The following is a 26,357-nucleotide window of genomic DNA, read 5'->3' as shown; positions in this document are numbered from 1 at the left end:
ATCAGAAGAAGAGGAAGTGTTGACTGCGGGAGAGGGGCCTCTGAAGATGTGGGGAGGGCAGAGATCGGGGCGCAGGCAAAGGCAATGGCTTCAATCAAGAGAGGATGACTTCAGAGGAGGGGGCAGGAAAGGGAGCAGAACCTGCAGTGGACCAGAGTGTGAACTGCCTGAAAGCCTTTCCTTGCCTTCCAGAGCAATTGGCGTCCTGGTGTGCTGCCTGCTGGGGACGGAGGACGGTCCCCAGGAGAGAACATTCTCAGCTCTCTAATGTTTTTATAAGAAATTAAACCTCGAGGAGAAAAGCCCGAATCAATTTTAGCCAAAATGAGTAATGAGCAGAGAAGATAGATGGCTGCAGTCCAGGAGCATGGGGCGTGGAATTCAGTGACAACTGAAATGAAAAAGCCCATTTGACATTTAATATTCACTCCACAAACACGGAGCTCTCTCTATGCCAGACCGGTGCTCGGAGCACCGGAGACAGATGAATAAGGCTCTCAGGGACTCTCAGGAGTAGGGGGACACACAGGTACCCCAATTCAGGGAAATAATTGCTGCCATGGAAGGAACATGTTTCTCAAAGGAGCTGACAATTATAGCTACCTCTTAAGGATTTATAGAATTTTACCGGGAAGAACTTTCTGGAGGTGGGGAATCATATTATTCTACCTAATATAAGTGTAATTACGTTTAATAGAAAAGCTCTTAGCTCAACACCTGCCCTATCATCAGCTTTCAATACAGACAAGCCATTAAAATATGATTACTAATCATATTCATGTGTTTATAATTTTGATACCACCCCCTTCCCCGCATTTTTTGGATGCTTACAATTACCGTGAGCCCTGGACAGTCACAAGAAATAAGACAAGAGATCTTTACGAATCCCACACAGGGAAATACTGTCTCCAGCATAATCTGTTCTTCTGAAAAGCAGCAAAGTGTCGTTGAAATGTGAAGCTGCTATCTTGGACGTTTAGTGACTGTAAAATCAGGACTGGAGTCGTTTCTGCAGTTATTAACGTGCGTTCCGTCACTCATCAGCCTTGCCTTGAGTCCTCCCTCACTTGGGCTGCTCCCCGCGCTGGCTCAGAGGCTGGCTGGTACCAGGTGGGGAATCACGTCTCCTGGTTTCCACTGAGAGCAGCACATGGTGTGGGCTCATTTGGAGCTGCAGATCTAAGTCAGGACCAAGTTCGACTCTCCACTCTTTAATCCACTCCCTGCCTCCGTTTTCTCAGACAAAAAGCCAGTGATGTTTCAGATGTCTGCATCTTTCTTTCCATGATTAGCACTCGCAATTGGAATTCTTTTGAGGCCATTTTCCTGAAAGGCACAGTGTTTAATCACTGGATGGCCAGCGAGGCTCACTCACTAACTCAGTTCCCTGCTGATATTTTTGCTCCATCAAAAACGTCAATTAGTGCAAGCCATGGAATTTTGAGTCACTCTAAATGAGACCAAATTGTATGCAAAACTCTTGAACGTCAAGGACATCTCGGGCTTTCCTATACCCTCCTCCTCCCAAATTCAGCCTTTAAATCCTCTGATGTTCCACACTGCCTGACACACGCACACACACGTGAACACACAGTGCACACATCAGCACGTGCCACCATTCACATACAGGCACAGACCCTCACATGTATACACACTCACACATGCTCACACGTATGCCTGCACACCCAGGCACTTGTCCTCACACTCACACGTGAACATACCTTCGTGCACGTGCACACACAGATGCACAGTGTACACACCCAGGCACACGATGCATTCACAGCTATGCACACTCACACACACAGACATCCAAATGCTTCCATGCATGTGCACACACAACTTGCATGCATGGATGGACCCTCTCACGCACGCACGTGCACATTTGCACACACAGCATGCATGATTGCAAGGCACTCCCTTGCACACACATAACACACGCACACACACGCACACACACAGATACCACAGGCACAGGCATGCACAACCCTCTGCCAAGAACAAGTGAGGAGGAGGAGGAGGAGGTGGATAGACACATCGTTCTTCTTCTAGTTCAGATGACTTCTTTTCCTTGGCACCAACTTTTGTTTTGATATCTTTTGTTATTTTTTTTAGATCACAAAGACATGGGACTAGAACCAAATCCCTAAGTTTTACTGATAGGAGATGCAATTTCTAGCAACGAAATTGTTAGGACAAAATGACATCAAAAGAACGTGGAGGCATCTCGGGGTGTCTGTTACACCTGCAGCACCCCAAGGCCCCTGCCCCCTGCAAGGAGGCCATGCAGCAGAGGGAAGTACCCAGGACTAGAAGCCTTGCTCTTGCTTCTAGAAGCTCCACCACTCTTTTGCTGTGAACACTTGGGCAGTCGGCTTCCCATCTCTGATCCTTCCAGCTTTGACATTTGAAGAATCGAGAATCTCCATATAACAGGTAGAAGGCCATTCCTAGGGTCACATACCTAGAACGCAAGGGTTGTAGCTTTCACCCCAGGGCCATTCCTACCAGGCTTCTCACATTTGAATACGAATTGCCCGGGGATCTTGTTAAAATGCAGACTCTGAGTCAGTAGGTCTGGGGCAGTCAGAGAGTATTTCTAACAAGCTCCCAGGTGACACCTACGCGGCTGGCCTGTGACTACACCTTTACTAGAAAGGCCTTACATACGTCCACGTTTTTTTTTAAAAAAAGGTGGAATGAAGCTGAGTTTCTTGTCCATCTCACTGCACCCCAAGCCCCTGGCTAGGACAGGGATGATGCCATCTTCTCTCTTCCTTGTCCCCCACCCCCCATCTTTGGCTCTGTGTCCCCCAGTGCCACCCACCTCTCTTTTCCAAGCCAGGTCCTTACCCCACCCCACCTTTGGAGCTGTGGGATGTCAGAGGGATGGAGAACCTCTGCATTCCGCCAGTCTCAGAGCTCCTTACCCCCTTGGAGGCAAGTCCCTTCTCTGGGAGCCTCAGTCTTCCCACCTGGTGAAGACAGGGTTGGACTCGTTCTCAGCCTTGACCACGATTTGGCTCTGGCAGAACTTTCCCAAGTACCCTGGCCCAGGTGCCACTCTCTGAGATTTTATTTAATTGGATGGGGGTGAGGCCCAGATGGGGGTGTTTCTGGCCAGGTGATTGCAAAGGTCACCGGGGTTGAGAACCACAGGTCTGGTGCTCATTAAGGGTCAGCCCAGTGCTGACTGTCAGCATGTGGTCCAACGGCCAGGTCTGCACACCAACCTCACACTGTCAGATACAGGGCTTGGGAAAAGCACGGTGAAGCCTTGGAAGGATTTCGGTCCAGCTTTAGGCAAAATCACTTCCCCCATGGGAAAGAGCTCTTGAAAGGATGCTCAGGGTGACGACCCTGCCAGCAAGTTGAACTTTCTTTTCTTCTGACGGGCACATGATGCGTATTTTAATTAAAGACTCAACCCCACACGTCAATCACCTGCAGACCTCCCCCACCAACGCACCTTCCCACGGGAGAGCTGGAAACAGCACGTCTGTGTGTGCAAGGTGGAGGGGAGAGCTGGTCCACGGCTGCTGCTGAGCGACAGGAGTTAACCTGATGTCCTGGCCAAACAGGGGGCCCAATTAGCTAAAGCCCCCTTGGCTGCCTCAAAGCAAGCCCCAAATGGAGCCACGAAAAGGTTTTCTTGAAGTCAGCTGGTGGTACAGCTCTAGAGTCCTGTGGTTTCCATAGCAACCTGTCTCTTTCTAAGACTGACAATGGGCTCTATCGCCCGGGGGACGATTTTGGTGTTGAAGCCCAGCTCAGAATGGGTCAGCTGGGCCCCTCTAATATCAGCTCCATGATGCCTGATGGTGGCTTGGGGCACATCCTCGTGGCAAGAGACAGAGATGCCAGACGGGCAGCAGCCCCATCCCCACTGGCCCCTCAGAGGGTAGGAAAGCAATCATTAGGCTGAAGATAGTCAGTGGGTACCTCTCCAGGTCACTGGCAGTGTAGGGTGGTGGCCCAGCACTGGGTGCTGGAGCCAGACTGCCTCTGTCATCTAGTGGCTGAGTAACTGTGTGCAAATTACTGGACAGCTCTGTGCCTCAGTTTCCCCATCTGTGAAATGGGGATGATACCATCTTCTGAGACTCTTCTGAGCATCGAGAGTTAGTTAAGGGAAGTCCTTACAACAGTGCCTGGCACATTGTAGCCTCTGGGTTTTCTCTCATCATTTAGAGCCCCACCATCCTAGATGATTAGACTGGGAGACTTTAATCACTCTGACGTCCAGTGCACCTCAGGTCTATACCAGAATCTCTAAGGGTGGGACTCAGGCATCAGCTCTTTGGAAAACTCCGTAGGTAGTGCCAATGCTCAAAGTTAAGAACTGGCAGAAATATGGAAGCATTTGCCCTTGTAAGTTTCCCCAGTGTGGGTCCCTGGGAAGCTCTGGAAATCAGAGGAGAATCTGGGATGCTGGGGGGGAGTGGATGGAGACTAATATTTGCACCGTCCTAGACTCCCTCTGCTCGTTCATTCATCCACAGTCACTTAATCTCCTACCACCTGCTCGTGCCTCACACACAGCCAGGAGTTAGGCGGGGGCCCCGGAGAGGCAGACGTGTATCCTGTCATCACACCTGTGATCACAAGTGGCCACGAGGGCTGGGAAGAGTGGCCTAAGTGGTCAGGGGAGGCTTCCCATATGACTTGAAATCTGAAGAATCCAGAGAAGTTAGTAAGTGGAAGGGAGCTTATTCCAGGTGGAAAACTCCCACACCGGCCACAGATCCCGTGGCCGATGGAACGTGACACTTCAAGAAAACAAAAGACGGGCAGCGGCCTGGTTAGAGCGGGGAGAGGGAGGGCGAGCGAGGGGAGGGAGGCCCCGCAGCTGGGTAGGGTGGGCCCTGCGGGGGTGGGGGTGGGGGTGGGAATGCCGGCCAGCTGGGCTGTGAGCCTTTATCCAGGCAATGCGGCCACTAATAGGTTTTAAGCAAGGGATGACATGATCGGATTTGCAATTTAAAAGATCCTTCTGGCTCCTTGGGAGAGAACAGACTGTCAACCTCACATTGATGCTGTCAGCTAAGTCTATTAGGCGAGCAGTGAACCTGAGGCCCAGGAGTCTGAGTCACTTGTCAGGGTCACGCAGCTAGTGAGCAGCAGAGACTGGACTGAAGCCCAGGTCTTCACACCCCAGGCCGGGTTCTTTCCACTCCCCCTCCCTCACTGCTCCCCCCTCCTGCCCTGCACAGCCCTCTTGTCCCCACATCTCATTATGAATTCCAGGCTCCCTATGAGACCAGCCTGTTAATCCACATTGGATGACTTCCTTTCCCAAAGCCACCATGAGAGTGAATCTTCATTCTTGGGGGATCGATCTGATTTTGAGAAGCAGCCAAAGACCAGTGGCAGCCCAACTTGGCAGGATAACATGGGTGATTGTATCAGTCCTTTATCGCTGTGTAACAAACTACCCTAAAGCACAGTGGCTCAAAACAGCAATAAACATGTATTACGTCACACAGTTTCTGTGGGTCAGGAATCTGGGAGCAGCTCAGACGAGAGGTGCTGGTTCAGTGTCTCTCGTGAAGCTGGAGTCAAGGCAACCGGTGGGGCTGTGGTCATCTGAGGGCTGGACTGGGACTGGAGGATTCACTTCCAAGGTGGTCCCCTCACATGATTGACAGCTGAGCCTGGCCGTTGGCTGGAGACCTCACGCCTCTCCACGTGGGCCTCCTCGTGGCTGCTGAGTGTCCTCACACCATGGCAGCTGGCTTCTCCCCGAACAACACGGTGGCAAGCTCTCCAAGGGAGAGCAAGGAAGAAGCTGTGATATTTTGTGACAGCCTCAGAAGTCACACACATCATTTCTGCAAGGTACTGTCGGCTACTCAGTGTGGGAGGAAACTACACAACAGTGTGAATACCAGGAGGGCCTCCTGGAGGCTGTACCAGGGGGACCCTTTTCAGGATGTGGTTTGGGTTCTAACACTACGGAGGCAGGGTTGGCTTTCTTGGGCATCGGCAGAAACTATTTCACCTCTTTCTTGAGGAGAAGGATTTGGGAAGTCGTGCAGAAAACGTGAGCAGTCACCTTTCATTTAATCCAGGTCTGCCAGCATTTATTAGGCACCTACTGTGTGCCCACCCACATTCATTGCCTCATCTCACTCTCATGACCCTGCTTGCAGCAGGCATTTTGGGTTCCCCTAATTTATAAATGACGAATCTGAGGCCCAGTGGGGAAACTGGTCAGGGACTGGGTGCCTTCCTCAGGAGCACAGTGGCCAGGACCACCAAGGCTGGGAACCCACACTCAGAAAGCAGAGAGAAGGAGACCCCTGGACTTTGGGGAAGGAAGCAGCGGTAGCCTGCTGCTGTCTTTCCGCTTAAACCTGGGACTGGGTGGTACCCCTGCAGATGCTGGGCAGAGACCCCAGCACAGTGTGGTGGGCACATCAGCCGGGGTCCTGAAGGAGGCAGAAGGCACACAGGTGGGCTCCTGGTGAGCATTTAATTGAGATTCTTGTGAAGTACAGATGGGTTAAGGGAAATCGATGAGAGATGGTGAAGCACCAAGGGCCTGGCAACAGGGGGAGCTGTTCTCACCCCCAGGACTGGAGGGGCCAGGAGGGACCAGTTCCCAGAATCAGAGGGAGTTGTCATCATCCTGTCATTGTAGCAGGGGACAGACTCAGGAGCTGTGGCCTGGGGGCTTATGGCTGGGCCCAGTATACTTACCTACTGGAAAGTGACCGAGATGAGACCCCAAACCCGAAGTAAGTTCAGAACAAAACCTAAAACAACAGCCCCTAAGACCACCACCTGTAAATGGTGTCAGTGGGTTACAGAGTTATTGCGATTCTGTTGCAAATTGGCTCTTTGCTTCACATGCTTTGAAACATCTAACAAAGAACTTGCATACAGAACGAGTCAGCAAGGGATGGGTTACTGTCGGCCCCTCACTCTGCTCCACTGTGACCCATCCTGGCCAGGGACACTCAAGAATGGGGTCTTCACCCTACAGATGTCCTGGAAGCACATGAGAAGATGCTCAACACCACTGATCATCAGGAAAACGTAAATCAAAACCACAGTGAGAAGCTAACTCATCCATATGGATGGACATTGTCAAAAAACCCAGAAAATTACAAGGATTGGCCAGGATGTGGGGAAATCAGAACCCCTGCACACTATTGGTGGGAATGTAAAATGTTGTAGCCCCTTTGAAAAATGATATGGGGGTTCCTCAACAAGTTAAATTAGAATTACTGGATGATCCAGCAATTCTATTTCTGGGAATATATCCAAAAGAATTGAAAGTAGGGTCCTGAGCAGATATAATGGAAGCATTATTTACAATAGCCAAAAGGTGGAAACAACCCAAGTGTTCACTGATGGATGAGTGGATAAGAAAAATGTGGTATATCCATACAGTGGAATATTATTCAGCCTGAAAAAGGAAGGGAATTCTGCCACATGCTACAGCATGGATGGCCCTTGAAGACAAGCTACATGAAATAAACCAGACACAAAAAAACAAGTGCTATGTGATTCCACATATATGAGTGATCTAAAACAATCAAATTAATAAAGACAGAAAGTAGAATGGTGGTTGCCAAAGACTAAGGGGATGGAAAATGGGGTCCTATTGTGACCTGAGCACGGAGTGTCAGTTTTGCAGGATGAGAAGCATTCTGGAGATGGATGGTGGTGATGGTTGCACCATATGAATGTACCTCGTGCCACTGAACCATGCACTTAAAGATAGTTAAAATGATTAATTTTACATTATGTGTATTTTACCACAATAAAAAAATTGAGAAAAATAAATCTTCCCCATCAAAAAAGAAAAGAATGAGTCTTTTGCTCCCTGGGACTCCAATCTCAAGACAGCTTCTGGCCATCAGGTCCTGATCCTTGGGGAGTCAGGACTTAAAAACAACCGGAGGCAGGAAACTCGTGTTTACTGTGTAATTATGCATTGGGACTTGCTGGAGTAGGGAAGACAGTGGTGACCCCCACCCCCAGAAAACCCCTAAAATAAGAGGCAACCCTCACAGAGCTCATAATCAAGTGGGTGAAATGGACATCAATCAAATAATCACGGAGGAAAAGGGAATATTGCAACTCTAAGAGGGGCTACTGGAGGATATAATGCAGGTGGGGCACCAAGTGCCAGGTATCCCAGAAGGCTTCTAGGGGAGGGAGCAGTTCAACTGAGGTTACAAGGGGGGAACCTGGTAAGAATAAAATGAGGAGAATACCTACCCCTTCAAGGACCTCATTTACTTTTTCAGAGGAATGAGGCAGGGAAATTGATGGAAACAGGCAAGGTCAGAAAAGAATTAGGTGGCAGATACAGCTGGCCCTGAGCGTGGTCAGAATCACAGATGACTGGTTCCTCCATCCTGGGCAGTTTTCCTGAGAGGCCGGCACCTGGGAGGCACTCACAGCCCAGCCAGCAGCCCAGGGCGGAGTTCCAGCCAATGAGACATCTCAGAGCCTTGGCCCCTCCTGTCTGTTCCGCTATCCATCACTCATGGAGGCTGGCCCTGCCCTGCTCGCTGGGCTCCAGGCCCTCAGCCTGCTGCCCCGAAGATGAGTGTCCTCTGTCCTGGCTGTCTCCCAGGGCCAGCCCTCTGGGAAGTGGGGTCATGGCTGGGACTGTGCTGGCCACATGCTAAAACCAGCTCCCAGCCCTCTGAGCCACCAGCATCTCTGCAGACAGTGACGACTCCCCTTCTTAGGTCTCCCTGCCTTGGTTCTCCATACGAATGTGTTTGGACAACACAGCATATCAGACGTCTCCCGTGATGCAAACCAGTCAAAGCCTCTCCACCTCACTTGGCAAAATCCCAGACTCCTTCCTGGGGCTTCTGAGGTTTGAGTTACATCTGCAGCCTCATCCCCTGCCACTCGGATCTTCTACTGCCCCTCCAGCCACCAGCTATGCACCTGCCACAGTGCCTTTGCACCCGCTTTGTCCACTGACTCATGTTCCAGACACATGTGGTTTCATCTCTCACTCCACCCAGGTCTCTGTTTAAATCTCATCTATTCCCAGAGGCCTTCCATGGCTACTCTGTCCAAAATGACCCCTCTGGTACTCTTGAACCCTTCTCTCTGCTTTTTTTTCTTCATGGTGCTTACTACACTTTGTATATATAGTATATTTTATTTATTATCTGTGTCTCGTCTAGAATGCAAATTCCACAGGATCAGAAAATTGGTTTTGTTCCCTGCTATATCCCCAGTGCCTATAGAATGCCTTGGCCTAGAGTAGGCCCTCAGAGACTATTTGTTGAATGAATGAATGAGTGAATGAATGAGGCACAAAAGTAGGTGGTCAAAATACAGACTGAATGAAAGAGAATGCTCTTATTGCCAAAATTTGGCCCAGAGTTGCTGGGTAGCAAATGTTTATTGAATGAATATATGAATATATATTGACCAGGGCTGCCATTTGGAGAGTTCTCTTGCTACATATATGTCTGGGCTCTCACTGCTCAGCTTCATACATAACTCCTTTTGAGGTCTCAATTTCCCTCTCTGCAACATGGGAGATTTGTATAAAACCATGATTTTTTTTAAATGTATCATTTTTTAAAAGCAGCTTTCAAAGGAAAATGTAGGTGGCAACATGGCAGATGAAGTGGAGGTGTTCTTGCTGAAGGTGGTGGTCTTGGAGCCCTGTCACCTGTACCCCTTCCTCTCATTCAGCAGGGCCCAAAAATGTTGGAGGGTGCTTCTGAGAACAGTTTAAAATCCACTGGACTCAGGGTTCCCTAAATCCCAGTAATGAATTATATTGTTGTTTAGCAAATATTTGTCACCCGGCCTGCCCATTGATGTTGGTCTTGGCCTTGTGACTTGATTTACCCCCCAGAATGTGGGCCTCGGTGACCATGTGATAGTTTCCAGCGGAGGTTTGAAGAGGTATTGCACTTCCCCCATCCCTCTTGCACTCCTGCCCTCAACCATGAGGACATGACATCCAGAGAAGAGCTGCCTCTTCAGCCTGGGCCCTGAAATGAGAGACGCATAAAGCAGACCATCTCCAGACCACTGCCTGGACCCCAGCCCCAGTAGCTGGGCCCCTGCTACTGACATGAAACATAAGAGAGAAAGAAAGACTGGTTGCTGTGAGAAACTGAGATTTAGGGTTGCTTGTTATGCAGCATAACCTGGTGAAAACTGACTAATGCAGGTTTCTTCTAGCATTGATGTGACTGGATCTTAGCTCTAGAGAGAGGAACTGGGATCTGGAAATTCTTGTCAACCTTTTGGCTCTTTTCTAATTCATGATCCTCCCCTAAAAATATTACTTCTCCTCCTAACCCCAAAGCAGAGGTCTCCAACTGGTAGTTCCCAGCAACACGTAACTTCAAGACATTTGACCCAAATTCATTCATTCACTCATTCATTCAACAAAGATACTACATGCCTATCCCCCTACAGGTGGATATAGAGGATCACATCATTGAAGGTTTCTGAGTGACCACTTAGGAAAAGCCTCCTCTTCAGTAAATGCTAGTTGGTATGGGTATTCTGCCAGGGCTGCAGAGATAGGGGGAAAAAAGAAAAATAAAGAAACAGCGTCTGCCTCCTTGAAATTTAGGATATTACACTCAGGGTAGAAAGAGAGTCTGACATGAGTAAACCATCATCAACAACACAAAAAAGCCCTCTTCATCTCACATTCGAAAAGCACCCATCATTTCTAGTTAGCGAGGCTGGATAATTTGTGAAGTTGATGGATGCTTATAGCATACACAAGAAGAGCATCTTTGCAACAACAGAACCTTTTATCTGGCTTATAGGCAGCTAAAAGCATCCTCAACCCAGGCTTTTTAGCTGTCTTTACTGAGGCTAATTTTCACAAACATCATTTTGAAAGAAGGCCAAAATGGGAAGAGCGTGCCTCAGGGTTCAGACACACCATGTGGCTGGGGTCCTGGGGAAACTCATTTCTCCTCTCCAAGCCTCAGTTTCTTTATCTGCAACGTGGGCTTGTTTGAACAAAGGGGGCTGGACCTGAGGACCTCTTTTTTTTTAATTGACATATCGTCTACTTACAATGTTGTGTTAATTTCTGGCGTGCAGCACAGTGATTTAGTTATTCATACATATTCTTTTTCATATGCTTTCCCATTATGGGTTATTACAAGATATTGAATATAGTTCCCTGTGCTATACAGTAGGTCCTTGTTGTTTATTCTGTATGTAGTAGTTTATATCTGCTAACCCCAAACTCCTAACTTATCCCATCTCCCTGCCCTTTCCCCTTAGGTAACCATAAATTTTTCTATGCCTGTAAGTCTGTTTCTGCTTTGTAAATAAGTTCATTTGTATCATTTTTTTAGATTCCACACATAAGTGAAATCGTATGATACTTGTCTTTCTCTGTCTGATTTAGCTTCACTTAGTATGATAATCTCTAGGTCCATCCATGTTGCTGCTGCAAATGGGACTGTTTCATTCTTTTTTATGGCAGAGTAGTATTCCATCATGTATAGACACCACATCTTCTTTATCAAGTCATCTATCGATGGACATTTAGGTTGCTTCCGTGCAGATAACCTCTTACTGCTTTAAGGCATTTAGGCTGAACCTAGAATTTCAAGAGTGTGTCTGTGTGCTAAGTCCAAGTGGCTTCCTGTCCTTGGGGACAGGGGACTCAGAGCAGTCATCCCAAAGAATGGCCCTTCTCCCCAGCCCCTCAAGCCCAGGATCCCTAACCAGCTTCTAAATCACCTCCTCTACCCCTGCCTTTCCCTCTCTGACCCCATCAATGGCCTCCCACACACTAGGCTCACTGAAGTTGGTCCCCTGCGCCTTCTTCTCAAACATGACAAGCAGGTTACAGCCTCGGGGCTTTGCACTTGCCGTGCTCTCTTCCTGGAATGTCCTAGATGTCCCTGTGGCCCCCACCTGACTCCCTTCAGGGTCCTGCTCAAACGTCTCCCCCCAGAAGAGGCCTTCTCTGACCCTCTATCTGTCGAGCACCCCAGACACCCCACATCTCCTTCCTCTGCCTCGTTTCTTTTCACAAGACTCATCACTACCTGCCAAATGCAGTCCGTCCTCCTCAGAACATCAGGTTCTTCACGTGTGGTCTCATCCATGGCTGTACTCCCAGCACCTAGAACCCAGCACATAGTAGGTGCTTGAAAGATATTTGTTGGAGGCGTAAGTGACGGGATGAACATGCAGAGCAGAAGGAGGGAAGGCTCCTGCACCTCTACCCTCCCAGCTCCCAGTCTTGCCCAGCAGACCCCTGGCCTTCAGGCTTTGAGATACCATCCCCTTTGCCCACTGGGTGGTAAAGCTGGTGGGGTTCTTGGCGCCCCCATTGAACTAAGGGGAGACTGAGGCCTGGACTGGAGAAGGGGTCTCCTCCCTCAGCCCCATGACATCACAGGGCAAGTGGTCCTGAGCAGTTTTCCTGATGTCATGAACCTGGAACATCTTCACTTGCACAGGTCACCCCAGCCCAAGGCGCCTGGACTTCCCACCACTGCCTCCACTAAGCTATGACACGATGCCAAAGAATGGAGCGTCCTGTCTCAGACCAGGAGACCCCTCCACCTCCAGAGGGGAACAGGGCTGGGGAGGGACTGATAGCGTTGAGAGTCTGCTGGGGGTGGGGTGTTTTCCATACATGTTCCTTCTCTGGTCACCAGCTCCACAATGCAGTGGGGCAGGGGCAGCTGTCCCCATTGTAGGACTGAACAAAGTGAGGCCAGAAAGAGTGAAAAAGCATGCCCGGGTCACAGCAAGGCAGGATGTGGCCTGGCAAAGCACATCTCTGTCTGTAAGAAGTTAGAGTCTATTAGGAAATTGATACAGTATTGTAAACTGACTATACGCCAACAAAAAGAATGGGGGAAAAAAAGAAGTCAGAGTCTGTTAGAAGCCATCTGGGGCTAGGGCGGCAGCCCCCGGGTTCCCTGCCCCAGAGGGAAAGCTGCCAGTCAGCAGGGAGCTCGTCCCCTCCTCCCGCCCCCTCCACCTGCCAGTGTCACATGCACGGGGGCGCCTCCCCGGGGAGGCCGTGCAGGGAGCTGCACCTTGTGGGTGGCTGGGGGCGGGGGGAGGGGATGTGCACTTGCTCAGGTGCACACACGTGCTCTCTTGCTCTCCTGCTCTTTCTCTGAAGTTTCTCTGAAGGCAGTTCAGCCTGCTGGGTCAGCACGCTGCAGACTGGGGGCTCACAGGGAGAACCCTCTAGTGTCAGAAATGGCAGGCCACCTTGGAGACCAGCCAGGTCTGCCCCCCTCCCTTGTCAATCAAATCTAGAGCCTCATATGTTAGAACTGGGGCAGGCGTGGTATGAGATTGAGTCCTTCCGAGAACTTACACTGAAGATATCCGTTAAATGCAAGGGCTCCGATGTCAGACCACATGGATTAGAATCTGGGCTCTTTCCCAGCTGGTTGATCACAGACAATTCCCTTGACCTCTCTGAGCCTTCATTTCCTTATCTATTTTGAGAGAGTGTTTACTGAGCTCTTGCTTAGTGACAGGCATGGTTTTGAGCTCCATACCTGTATTTACTCCTCCAAACAGCCCTATGGAGCAAATCCTTTTGTCATCTGATTTAGATTTGAGGAAACAGGGGCACAGAGGGGTTAGGTAACTTGCCCAAGTTCACACAGCTGGAAGGAAATGGAGCCAGGATTTGATCCCAGACAGGAAGGCTCCAGAGTCCTTGAGTTTGATCACTGTTTGATCAACTGTCTCCTGAGGATTAGAGATCATATGTATTAAGTGCCCAGCATGGTACTGGCTCAGATCAGCAAACAACACATGGTTATTATTATCATTTACAACAATGCCATGGACCTCTTGAGAGTCTGATGAAAGACACGGACCTTCTTGGTAGAAGATTGCACACGTACATACAAAACATTGCCTACAGTTTTAGGGGGCTCCTGCTTCTGAAGTCTTCCCACAAGCCCTCCTTGGGAACTCGTGCTCAAGTTCAACTCTAATTGGGTGTTGAATATGTTCACATCATATAATTTCATTTGATTATTTTTTTCAAAACAAACAACATTTTTATTGAAGTATGGTTGACTTACAATGCTGTGTTATTTTCAGGTGTACAGTATAGTGATTCAGTTATATGTATGTAATATATATATATATTCTTTTTCAGGTTCTTTTCCATTATAGGTTATTACTAGATATTGAATATAGTTCCCTGTGCTAAACAGTAGGTCCTTCTTGTTTATCTATTTTATATATAGTAGTTTGTATCTGCTAATCCCAAACTCCTACTTTATCCCCCCTTCCCTTTCCCCTTTTGTAACCATGTTTGTTTTCTATGTCTGTGAGTCTGTTTCTGCTTTATAAATAAGTTCAATTATATCACTTTTTTAGATTCCACATACAAGTGATATCATATGATACTTGTTTTTCTCTGTCTGGTTTACTTCTCTTAGTGTGATACTCTCCAGGTCTATCCATGTTGCTGCAAATGGCATTATTTTATTCTTTTTTATGGCTGAGTAGTATTCCATTGTATACGCACATCTTCTTTAATCTAATCATCTGTCAGTGGACATTTAGGTCGCTTCCATGTCTTGGTTATAGCAAATAGTGCTGCTATGAACATTGGGGTGCATGTGTCTTAAAGTTAGAGTTTTCTCCTGATATGCTCTCCTGGGCATATCAGTGAAGGCTACTTGGATTGCTGGATCATATGATAACTCTATTTTCAGTCTTTTAAGGAACCACCATACTGTTCTTTATAGTGGCTGCACCAATTTACATCCCCACCAACAGTGCAGGGTCACGCGATCATTCGAGGTGGATATTACTAGTCCACTGGGTGGATGAGAAAACTGAGGGAAATGCCGAGGTCTCAGAGCAAGCTGGTGGCAGACAAGACTCTCCTCTTCTCGAGAGGCTGTCCCCTTCTCTCTGGCTGTGTGTTGCCTGAGGCTGAAGCCAAAGTGAAAGCTGGGGTCCCCAGGGCAAGTCCTGATGTGGTGCACATTCAGTGAAGGCTATTTGGTGAATGAGTGAAATGGGGACACAAGTGGGTCACATAGGGCCAAACCATGTCCAAGGCCAGGGACTCAGAGATCCCCGGATCCAGCTCTTTTCCTGAGCATTTGGGGGCATGTCATGAGGAGAAGGAAACAAAGGAAGAAATGAAGGCAGAGCCAGAGGAATCTTGGAATGTCACAAGCCACTCCCACAACCCCCTTGAGTACAGGCAAGAAAACTGAAGCCCTGAGCCAAGCCTGACTTATATAGTCACACGCTGGGGTGGAGGCAGCCGAGACTGGACATCAGGCTCTCGACACCCAGGCCAGGGTACAGGCAGCGGTGGTTGGAAGAAAGGAGCACTGAACTTGGAGTCAGAACACTTGGGTCCAAATCCTGTCTTCCGCTAGTGCTGTGACCTGAGGCAAACAGCATGGTCACAGCGGCAAAATCATGGTAGTATCCACCGTGTGAAGCTGCTATTAGAATTAAGCAACTTGACAGGTGTCTAGCTGAAGTTGTCCCGCATGTCCCCCTCATTTGTCAAATGAGGGTAAGTTGTAAGGATTAAGTGAGAACGTAGGTAGAGTGCCTGGCATGAAACAGTGCTCAGAAAGTGAGAACTATTCATATAGATGCCATCGTTACAACCCTGAGCACACAGGACATGCCTCTGTGAATCTTGCATGAATGGGCGGAGGGACCAATTGACAGGCTGACAAGTAGAGCAGTGGGAAATGGGGTGGGGAGATGGATGGATGGGAAGGTGGGTGAATGGGTGGACTGGTGGGGAAGCTGGTAAGAATGGATGGATGGATGGATGGGTTAGATGCAAGAGATGATGGACCAATAGCAATCGGGCAGAGACTGGTGGCTGTTCAGACCAGTGGATGGATGGATGAGTGGATATGTGGGTAGGGTAATTGGTTAGATGAGTGCAAAGATGAATGCATGGACCAATGGGCAGGAAGATAGAGAGCTGGATGGATGGAAGACCAGACAAGGGGTAGATGGTAGATTTCCTTCCCCTTGAACTGAAGTTGAGGGGCTGGTAGTGGCAGCTACAGAACCACCACAGATATCCTCAGGATGGGGAAGAGAGAGCAGTCAGGAGCTTCCTGCTCCAAAGGAGGACTCTGGAAGAGGGCAGCCAGCCATTGCTTACTGTGTCCCTATGTCTGTACTTGGAATAGAAGCCCTGCAGAGCAAGATGACAAGGAGGAGGGCAGGCCCAGGGGCTGGACCCTCCCGCACACACATTCCTGGATACAGGCAGGTGGGAGGGCTACCCTAGGAGGGCACAGCCTCTGCCAGCCACGGGGGCAGCACCACAGCCTAGAAGGGACACTTAGCTGGAGAGGTCTTTGGCAAAGGCCAACCCAGAGTGTGCCCCTGGAGACTCCTTGGATCTGGGCCAGAGGAACAAAATGTCCCGTTCACTGAGGGCTGTGCCGCGGGGGGTGGGGGTGGGGATCTGCCCAGCAAGGGAGGAAACTTGGGTTTTATTGTTAACAGCCACCGATCCACATAGTGGCTTCAGACAAGCCTCCTCCCAGCTCCAGCCTCCTTTCCTCACCTGTAATTGGAGCCAAATCACCTCCCAGGTCCCTTTTAGGGCTGAGAGCTGACAACTGAGGATCTGATTCTTGGGTTTCCAAGAGCATCACAGGGAGGTGGCGGGGCCATGGGCAGGGTCCTAGGTGGAGGGGTGGTTAGTTAGTGGCCGTTGCACCCTTCGGAGAGTGACCCAGGGTCTAGGGGCCTGTTTCAGTCCATGGGGGTTCAGTTGACATGACAACCAAGACACCCTGCGAGGGCTCCCATTTCACTTGAGCAAAGGTCCAAGTCCACCAATGCCACTGCGGTCCGTGGCTCCGTCCCACCCCGACCACCCCCAGTTTTTCCTGCAGTTTCTGCACACCACTCGCCCTGCTAGCTTTTCTGGTGTTGCTTGAACCTGCCAGGTGGCCCCACTTGCTCTGCCTGGAGCCGCGTAGTCACCCCCTCACGTCTCGTGGGGCCATTTGCACCACACCCTTGCCCCCATCCTGGCAGCCCCCTCCCCAGGGAATACGTTATTTTCTCACATGCTCTCCCAGGTACTCATTCTGCTTCTTGGCTATCTTCCCTGGGACCAGACTGTCACTCCAGGGCAGGGGCTGTGTGTTGGGTTCCCGGCATACTGCATTTGGTGATATTATTTGCGGTTATCCAGGAACTGGAGTGTGATCACGCTGAGGGCAGACGATAGCGCCAGGAACAGGACACACCACTTACCCTGCCCGGCGCCTGCCTGAGATAGACTCGGTCATTATCTCCTAGTTTACAGAGGAGCACGGAGGCTCAGAGAGGACAGAGTTGGCACCAGGTCCCACAGCTAGGCTGGGACAAGAACATGTCAGAGTCCAGCCCAGGGTCATCCTGTGAGAGCTCATGGAGTAGTGGAGACCCAGTATGGCCTTCATGGGGACCTTGACCTTGGGCAAGTCCTTTCCTTTCTGAGCCTCAGTTTCTCCATCTGTAAAGCAGGGCAGTAGCAGCCTTGTTTTTTGTAGGGCTGTTGTTAAGACTGAGAGGGCTAGTGGGTGTGAATGCTTTGTGTGCAGAACTGTGCCTGTGTTGCTGGGTGTTATGATGTCCCCGTGTGCCCGGGCAGGGGGACCCGGTGGTCCCCAGACAAGGCTCGGTTTAGGATGATCCAGGGTGATACTGGCTCAGAATCAGGGATCAAGTTCCTCCTTTCTAGGCTGCTCGCTGCTCCAGCTCCACCAGACACTGCCTCCAGCGACTTCTCCCAGCTGTGGGGACAGGGCTGGCCGGGCGGGGCGAGGCGGGAGGGGACAGGAAGACCTCAGAGCTTTCCCAGGCTGAAGGCCACCAAGGAGCTGCTCTCGAATTCCTCTGCCACAGCTGGGCCGCGCCGGACGTGGCTTTCCCAGACCCTGCTGGCCCCTGTCGGCCAGGATAAACAGGCCCCCACCCTCACCCCCCAGCACACTCCAGAGGGGGAGGGAGACCCTATAAAGAGGAGACTCCCTGGAGGTTCGGGGCCTGCACACACTCTGTCAACTTGGGGCTCTGGTTGCTGCTGTCTGGGGCAATTCTGGGCCTCAGTTTCCCCACCTGGAAAAGTGGGTTTGGATCAGACAGTTTTGGCCAGGCTTCCCAGTGCTCAAGTCCAGAACGGAGCAAGCAGCCCCAGGACCTGCCCAGAAGACCCTCCTCCCTCCCCGCTCACCTCTGTGAGAAGGGGGCCAGTCTGGCCACAGGCTCCACATGTGTAAATGTGCCAGCCGAGCAGGACCACCTTGGAAGCCATTTCCCCCTCTGCTACTCTGTTACAGCTGGAAAAGGGAAGAGGGTTAGGGCTGGGAAGGAAAGAGCACAGTGAGCTCCAGCTGCATGCCAGGTGCTTTTGGGCCTTTATCTCATCTGTCTGTGTATCAGTTTCCTCTTGCTGCTGTAACAAGTTACCACAAACCTGGAACCACACACTTTAAAACAAGACACATCAATTCCCTTACGGTTCTGGAGGTCGGAAGTCCAAAATCAGTCTCACTGGGCAGAAGGTGTCAACAGGACTGGTTCCTCCTGGAGTCTCTAGGGGAGAATCTTCTTCCTTGCCTTTTCTAGAATGGATGCTGTCTTCATTCCTGCATCACGTGGCCATTCCCCTCTCTGCTTCTGCTGTCCCGTCTCCTTCCTCCCACTCTGACACTCCTGCCTCCCTCTCAGAAAGATTCTTGCGATCACATCGGGCCCCCTGGATAGTCCAGGAGGATAACATCCCATCTCAAGATCCTTAATTTAATGACATCTGCGAAGTTCCCTTTGCCAAGTAAGGTGACAGTCACAGGTCTTTTAGGGATTAAGATGTAGGTATCTTTGGAGGGCCATTATTCAGCTTCCTACACCTGTCACCATACCTCATCGTGGGGCTCTGTATCAAATCCCAGCTTCTGCCACTTTGTAGCTGTGTGACCTTGGGCAAGAACCCAACTTCTCCAGCCCTATTTTCTCACTTGTAAAATGAAGATAATGGCAGAGGATTGTTAGAAATAATGCAAGGAAAGCTCAGAACACAGCCTTACTAGCGGTGTTGAGTGAATGTACATAGTAACCACAATAATAATGATAATGATGATAATATTAATTGCAGTTCTCATTTGTTAAGGACTGTAGGTGAACTGAATAGACATGATCCTGGTCTTCGTGGAACTTACAATAGAGCCAAGAAGACAGACTTAGGAAAAATAATCACAAATAATTAGGTAGTTACCAGAGAGGCCCGGAGAGGCCCCAGGTCACACAGCTGGGGAGAGGAAAAGTGGATGGGATTCACACCCAAGTCTGTCAGATTCCCAAGCCCTTATTTTTCCATGACATTCCCAGTCTCTCAAGGCTGCTTGAGACCAACAGAGGACCAGAGACGGGAAGGGACTTATCAAATGCAGACTCAGATCTCTGGGCATCTTGCCCAAGGTTCTCCCCCGGGGGAGATTCTAAGACTTAAAGTACTAACAACTAGTGACAGACAGAGGGCTGGGCCAGGAGGCAGGATGGACGGTTTACGTGCCGGATCTCATTCAGTCTCCATGATGTCCCAGGAGAGGAGACCTGCTATTCTGCTTTCCAGATGAAGGACCTGAAGTCTCAGATTAGATGACACACCCAGGGTCACCTTGCAAGCTAGTTGCCAAGCAGACCCCACAACACTCACTAGCAGGAGGGCCTGGCGTGGAACCTCCAAGTTCATGTTTGCCTGACCCTAAAACAAGTCACTAACCCCGGCACACCCTGCCTTCTCCAGCTGGCCAGTCTGCAGTGGGAGGATGTGGTCCTGTGGTCTCAGACCCAGGGTGGAATTCTTGAACAGTCTTCAAGGAGACAAGTGACCTTCTGGCGCCACCTAGTGGCCCTAAGAAGATAAGCCACATTCCCTTGGGAGCCTCAGGGACCTGCAGAGGCTGGGAAGAGATGTTAACAGAACTTCCTCATCCTCCATCCAGCTGGATCCTTTAGCAAATTGACAAAGCTGAGTTAAAAGTGATCAGAATGACCGGCTCATCTTGCAGCTGAGAAAACGGAGTCTCTGACAGGGAAACCAGCCACAGGCAGAACCAGGTGCCTGGAGGCAGGGCTTGCCCTGCACCTGTCCAGCCTCTGGGAGACCAGAGTGAACTAACTCTCTGTGGTGCCTCCATGCAGAGGCCCAGAGTGGGGCTCCCACCAAAAGCCAGAGGCCAGGTTGGGACTCCAGGCAACCTGTCCCCCTGCCCTGCTCCATGCAGACCCAGGGGATCCAGGCCTATTACTTGTGGGTAGAAGGGAGGATGTATGTGCTTCTCTGGATTTGGCATCGCAGGGCGGGCAGCCCAGAGTCAGGAGGAGGTGTTGCTGGTAAGAGCTGATTGTGGGCTGATTCCCGAGGTTGGGAGATGGTGGTCTGGAAAGACAAATAGACTGTCTTGGCTGAAGTGATAACCGAGGCTCCTCCCATGGAGACGTCTCATGATTCTTAGGGACACACATGGCTGGAGAAATCACATGATTCTTAAAGAAATGTCGTCCTTGCCCTCGAGGAGCTTATCTCTCCTCCATTCCTTCCACAACCGCTGACCACCTACTCTGTGTCTGCCCCACGAGGGGTGCTGGGGACCCACAGATTAAGCAGACCGGGCTCTTGCCCTGCAGGGCCCCAGAGCCCAGTTGGGAAGACAAATAGATAATAGAACATGAGAATCGGGTAGGATGAATCAGGGGGTGGGGGTGGGGCATGGCTTCTGCAGCCAGACAGATCTAGCCGATGATCCTAACGAAAAGAGTGGCTAGCGTTTATTGAGTACCTACTCTGTGCCAGGCCCTGAGGTAAGCCCTCCCCTTTATTAGTTAATTTCATTAGTTTATCTCTTACTGGCTGGGTGACTTTGGGCAAATTACTTAACCTCTCTGATCAGAGGCTCATCCACAGAATAGGAGCCATCATATTGACCTTGCTAGATTCTTGTGGGGTTTAAATGAGATGGTGAGTGAGTGAGTGTGTGTGTTTGTGTGGTGCCCGGAATACAACAGGTATCCCATCCGTGGTAGCCATCATCAAAATAAATGCCATAATGCAGGGATGCTGAAGAGGCCTCACAACCTCATGGTGTCACTGAGGGGGGCCCTGCCTTCTCCTCCTCCTACTTCTCCTCCTTGACTTCCCCATCCCCTCTGGAGCTCCCTCGCTCCCCGTCATTCCCACACCCACTCTCCAGGCCAGGCCTCACCATCTCCTGCCTGGACCCGCATTTCCACCGATCTCACTGCTCACCCCTCCTCCCTGCAGCCAGAGGGAGCTTCTGGAACACAAATCTGTCTGCCCCTGTCTCTCTCCTGCTAGTTGATTGCTACCCCTCAATTTACATGTGAGGTTCAAAGCCCGTCCTCCCTCTCAACACTGGCCTGTTTCCCACATCTCCTTTTTGGAGTCCACAGTGACCCAGAGTTTCAGCTTCCCCAAACTACACGGAGTTCCCAGCGCTCCCTAACAGATCCTGCGGGCTCCCTCCGGGCCATGTCCTCTGCCTACAGTGTGCTCCCCTCTGCTCTCTGTCCCCACCTGATCTTTCAGACTCACCTGCCTCTCCAGGGGGAGCCCTTCCATGCACCCCCTCTCCTAATTTCAGAGACATCAATCCTCCCTTCCCCACCAGCTTTGCTGCTTCCCCCCAGGCCGCAGGGGGTCCCTGGCTTAGCATATTGGTCCATCTCCCTTGCTAGACAATCCATTAAATGACCCTGAAATGATCAGCTTAGAAGTGCCTCCATCAACACCGGGCACCACGGTTTCAACCGTGGCCAGTCCTCCGTCACCCAGCACACCGCTGTGGAACCACGGTCACGACACTCAGGTTCCTGAGCTCTTACTCAGTGCCAGGCCCTCTGGGTTAAGGGCTTCACTCCCAGTAATGCCTCACTGGAGGCAGGAACTGTTACTGTCCTCTTTACAGATAAGGACACTGAGGCCAAGGAGGGAAGCGAATGAGCATCAGGGCTGAGCTGCCACACTGCCCTGTCTCGTGGCACACAGGCGCTGTTCCCTCTGCCTGGGACACTCTCCCCTCTCCTTCCCAGCGTGCTGGCTCACCCTCAGGCCTCAATACATCCTCCTAGAGAGGCCTGCCCTCTGCTCTGTTACATGCCGCCAGGCCACCCTGTTTGTTTTCATCATAGAATGTGTCTCGGGGTGTTTCTTTTTGGATTTGTTGCATTGTTTTCTGCACTCACCACACACACACACACACACACACACACACACACACACACACACACAGTCCCAACTGTGAGAGCAAGAGATGTGACTTTGCTCACGGTTTCATCCCTTAAGCCTCTGAGATGGTTCCCCAGAGACCATCGCCTGCCGGTATTCACGCCTTTGGTCCATCCCCTCCCACGCTGAGCAGGGCAGACCTGTGTCACCAATACCGTACGGTGTAAGTGACAGAGGACGACTGCCGAGGCCAGGTCATAAAACACATCGCAGCTTCCGCCTTGCTCTCTCTTGGATCACTCACCCCAGGGGAGGCCAGCTGCTGTGTTGTGAGGATGGACACTTAAGTGGCCCTTTGGAGAGACCCATGTGGTGGGGGACTGAAGCCTCCTGCCCAACAGCCAGCATGAACTCGCCCACCACCTGGGGGAGTCACCTTGGAAATGGATCCTCTGGCCCCAGGCCAGCCCTCAGGTGACAGTGCCCCGACCAATATCTTGACCACTGTCTCCTGAGAGACCAGAGCCGGGACAACCCAGCCGAGCTGCTCCCACATTTCTGACCCACAGAAACTGTACAAGATAACAAATGCTTTTTTTTTCCATTAAAAAAATATGTTACTAAATTCACATTTTTCTGGGGGGAAGGTAATTAGGTCTATTTATTAATTTTATTTCTAGAGGATGTACTGGGGATTGAACCCAGGACCTCATGCATGCTAAGTGTGCACTCTACTGCTTACACTATACCTACCCCCCGATTGATGCTGACTATTTTAAGTCACTGAGTTTTGAAGTGCTTTGTCATGAAGCAACAGACAAATCCAACCCTTATGCGACACCAGTTGTATAAATAGGTGAAGAGTGGATTGCGGATGATAACGGCTCCCCCTCACCGAGCCCTTTCTCTGTGCCAGGCTGTGTGCCAAGTACTCTACCTGTATTCATAGGAAATCGTCACAGCAACCTGATGAGACGACCATTTTATGATGAAGAACCAGGTCCAGCGAGGTTAGGTAATTCACCCAACATCACACCAGCTGAGCTCAGACTTGCTCCCTGGTAGCTGGGAGGAGGTGAGGGGTGGGGGCCACAGGATTTGCTGCTGCACCAGGGCTGCCTGGGTGGCTCCTGTCCCATCCCAGTTTCCCTTGCCAGCTCACTGGGTCCCTCCTGCAGGCCGTGTGTGGTCCTGCAGAGGCTGACCCTGGAGCTGAGTGGACAAGGGCAGCAGGACTCCTGGCCCAGAGCCGGCTCCTCCTGTCCGGCTGCTGGGAGCACTGCCCTGGCCCCTACGCAGGGATAACAGTTGGACGGGACAGGACGAGGAGGACAACTTCTGATGAGTCATCCCTAGTGGAACCAAGTCACTGTTGGGGTGGTGTGGGGGTCAGAGAGCTCAGGTTCCGGCCAACTTGTCATCATCCTGCTCCTTAGCAAATCCGCGAGGGTTACACCTCCCAGGGTGCTGGCTGGGCACACAGGGACCTCGGAGGCTCCATTCTCTGGATACTAAACAATGTGGCAAGGCCAGAGTGAAAAATAACAATGGGAAACCACCAGCCCCTCTTGCCCTCTAAGGAAAGGGGGCTAAAAGGGGACCACAGAGTGCTCATGCCCACAGTTCATAAGAAGGGAACTGGGCTGTGCAGAGCTGGCCCTTTGTGAGAGGAGTGAGGTACAAGGGGCTTGGGCAATCTGGGTCCAGATCAAGTTCTACCCATCACACTCACTGTGTGACCCAAGGCAAGTTGCTTAACTTCTCTGTGCCTCTGAAAAGTTCATCTGAAAAAATTACGATAAGGAGAGCACTTGCTCCCCAAAGATGAATGGACATGGCGTGAGAATAAGGCCTGTGGGCACCAGACCTTCAGATTACCCCAGAGGTCTTGCCAATGACCTCACAAGGTGGGCACTGTGCCTGCTGTTTACAGATGCAGGAACTGAGGTTAAGACTCTCTCAGGGGCCACGCAGAGGCAGAAACAGTCAGGACTTAGACCTGAACAATGTCCTTGCCTCTCTGTGTCCTGTGCCCCTATTTATTTTTGGGTCTTCAGTGCCTGCCACTGAGTGTGACACCTGTTAGGTGCAGTTACTGTTGACAAGCAAATGAATAGAACGGGTCAGGGAGAGGTAGTAAGCTCCTTGTCGCTCCAGAGGTATGCAAGCAGTCTGGGCATGGTAGGTGTCCTCAAGCATTGGATTTGGGATTGAACTCAGTGCCATTTAAGGCCCTTCCCTGTCCCTAGATCCTAAGGTTCATCATGGTCCTCCGCCAGAAGACAAAGGACACAGGGATTTTTTTTTTATTTGAAGTATAGTTGATTTACAATGCTGTGTTAGATTCTGGTGCACAGCATAGTGACTCAGTCATACATATGTCTATATACATATTATTTTTCACATTTTTTTCATTATAGGTTATTACAAGATATTGAAGAGTTCCCTGTGCTATGCATTAGGATCTTGTTGTTTGTCTGTTTTATATATAGTAGTTTGTATCTACTAATTCCAAATTCCTAATTTATCCCTCCCCCACCCCCCAATTTGATAACCTTAAGATTGTTTTCTATGTCTACGAATTTCTTTCTATTGCATAGGGATTATTAAACTGGTTTTACAAGGGGGAAACCCAGGACCAGAGCCAAGATTTGCCCAAGGTCACTCATCCAGTCCAAGGTGAATCTGGGCTGAGGCCTCAGTCAAGGCAGATGGTCGGCTGAGCCCACCTTACACACCACCAGGCACATGGGAGACAGAGCAAAAAGGTGGGCTGTGCCTCTGGGAGACTAGAGAAGAGACAGGTGGGTGAAAAGGAGGACTTGAGACCTGGAGGGAGGCAGGGCAAATCCTGGAGCCAAAGGCAGGCACTCAGGGATATGCGGGGGCCAGGGAGCAGGGGAAGGCCACCAGAAATAGAGACTCGGACTCCTTTTAGTCCAATTCCCTCATTGGACAGATGAACAAATGAGGACCAGAGAGGAGATTCTCTTGCCCCGGGCCTGTAACATCAGGGCTGCTGAGAAAGTAGGAGGAGGGGGAGTTAGATGGGGAGGGGCTTGGCAAAGCCTGGTGCTCTAGCAAAGGCGGAGGGTAATTCACGCCGGGCGGGAGGGAGTCTTCTGGCCTCACTCGGTCCCCTTCCCTCACCTCCCTCCCACCAACGATAAAAATGGCTATTATTTTCCAAGTGTTTGGGACGCGCAAAGCCCTGTTCATTATGTTCCACCTTTATCCTAACAGCCCTGGGAGGTAAGGGCTAGGAATATTATCACTTCCTTTTCTTCAGAAGAGGAAACTGCACCCAGAGAGGTGAAGTAACTTGCCCAAAGTCACAGAGCCAGCGAGAGGCTGAGCTAGGAGTTAAGTTCTGGCAGTGGGTACTGAGTCCTGGGTCTTGGGCTCACATCACCCTGGCTCTGGTGGCCTCCTTCCAAGCATAATGGAAGCCCCCACCCTTTCCCCCCAAGGTCATCTCACCTGACCTTCAGGTTGAGAATATCTCAGCCTCAGCATCCGCCTTGTGATCTGGCCAAGGAACTGCCGCCCTCGCCCAAGACATGGGACAGGTGGCAGAGCAGCCTGGAAGCCTGGGGCATCGTGGGTGCCAGCCACCCAGCAGAAATCCTCTCTTTTAACCAGCTGCCTCCTCCCCTCCGGGAAACTGCTCTCAGCCCTCCTGCTCCCAGACCCTGGCCCAGGACGATGACTCAGCCTGAGCCCTGGAGCTGGCTGACCTTCCACCATCGCCTCCTCCCCCCACCTGTCCCTTTCTGGCTGGAGCTCCCAGGAGGTAATTATCACCCACCCCAGGGCGGCCGTGCCAGGACCGCCTCGGCCCGCACGTCTGCTGGGCCAGGCTCTGCCCTCATGTCCTTCTGGTGAGGCGCCACTGCTCGCCTTTACTGGAAACCCCCGCGGGGTACGTGTAAGGACCTCAGGTCCTCTTGCAATGCTCTGTTCTTTTTAAGAGATTGCCATATTTTGACCTAAAGAAATCAAATTTTAGAAGAAGCTCTTTCAGATAGATGGTTCTCAGCTCTGGACCGCCCCAATCCAGTCCACCCTACCAGCCCCCTTGGGAATTACCAACCTAATGAAAATCTTCCCCTTTCGTGGATGGGGAAACTGAGGCTCAGAAAGGGCA

General features: G+C 50.8%; 1 long non-coding RNA gene across 1 annotated transcript; it reads right to left on the bottom strand.

Annotated features, from left to right (window-relative positions):
• Positions 1 to 5,448: 5,448 nt before the first annotated feature.
• Positions 5,449 to 25,829, bottom strand: LOC105097390 (uncharacterized). Its single transcript, XR_010383034.1, has 3 exons — positions 25,691 to 25,829; positions 12,027 to 12,103; positions 5,449 to 6,990 (listed from the first exon to the last, which is right to left on the bottom strand). It is a non-coding gene; the product is annotated as an uncharacterized LOC105097390 (long non-coding RNA).
• Positions 25,830 to 26,357: the final 528 nt, after the last annotated feature.

This window comes from Camelus dromedarius, chromosome 11 (assembly GCF_036321535.1).
Source record: "Camelus dromedarius isolate mCamDro1 chromosome 11, mCamDro1.pat, whole genome shotgun sequence".
Taxonomy (NCBI): domain Eukaryota; kingdom Metazoa; phylum Chordata; class Mammalia; order Artiodactyla; family Camelidae; genus Camelus; species Camelus dromedarius.
Note: the sequence above shows the minus strand (reverse complement) of the source record. Positions and strands in the feature narration are given on the sequence as shown.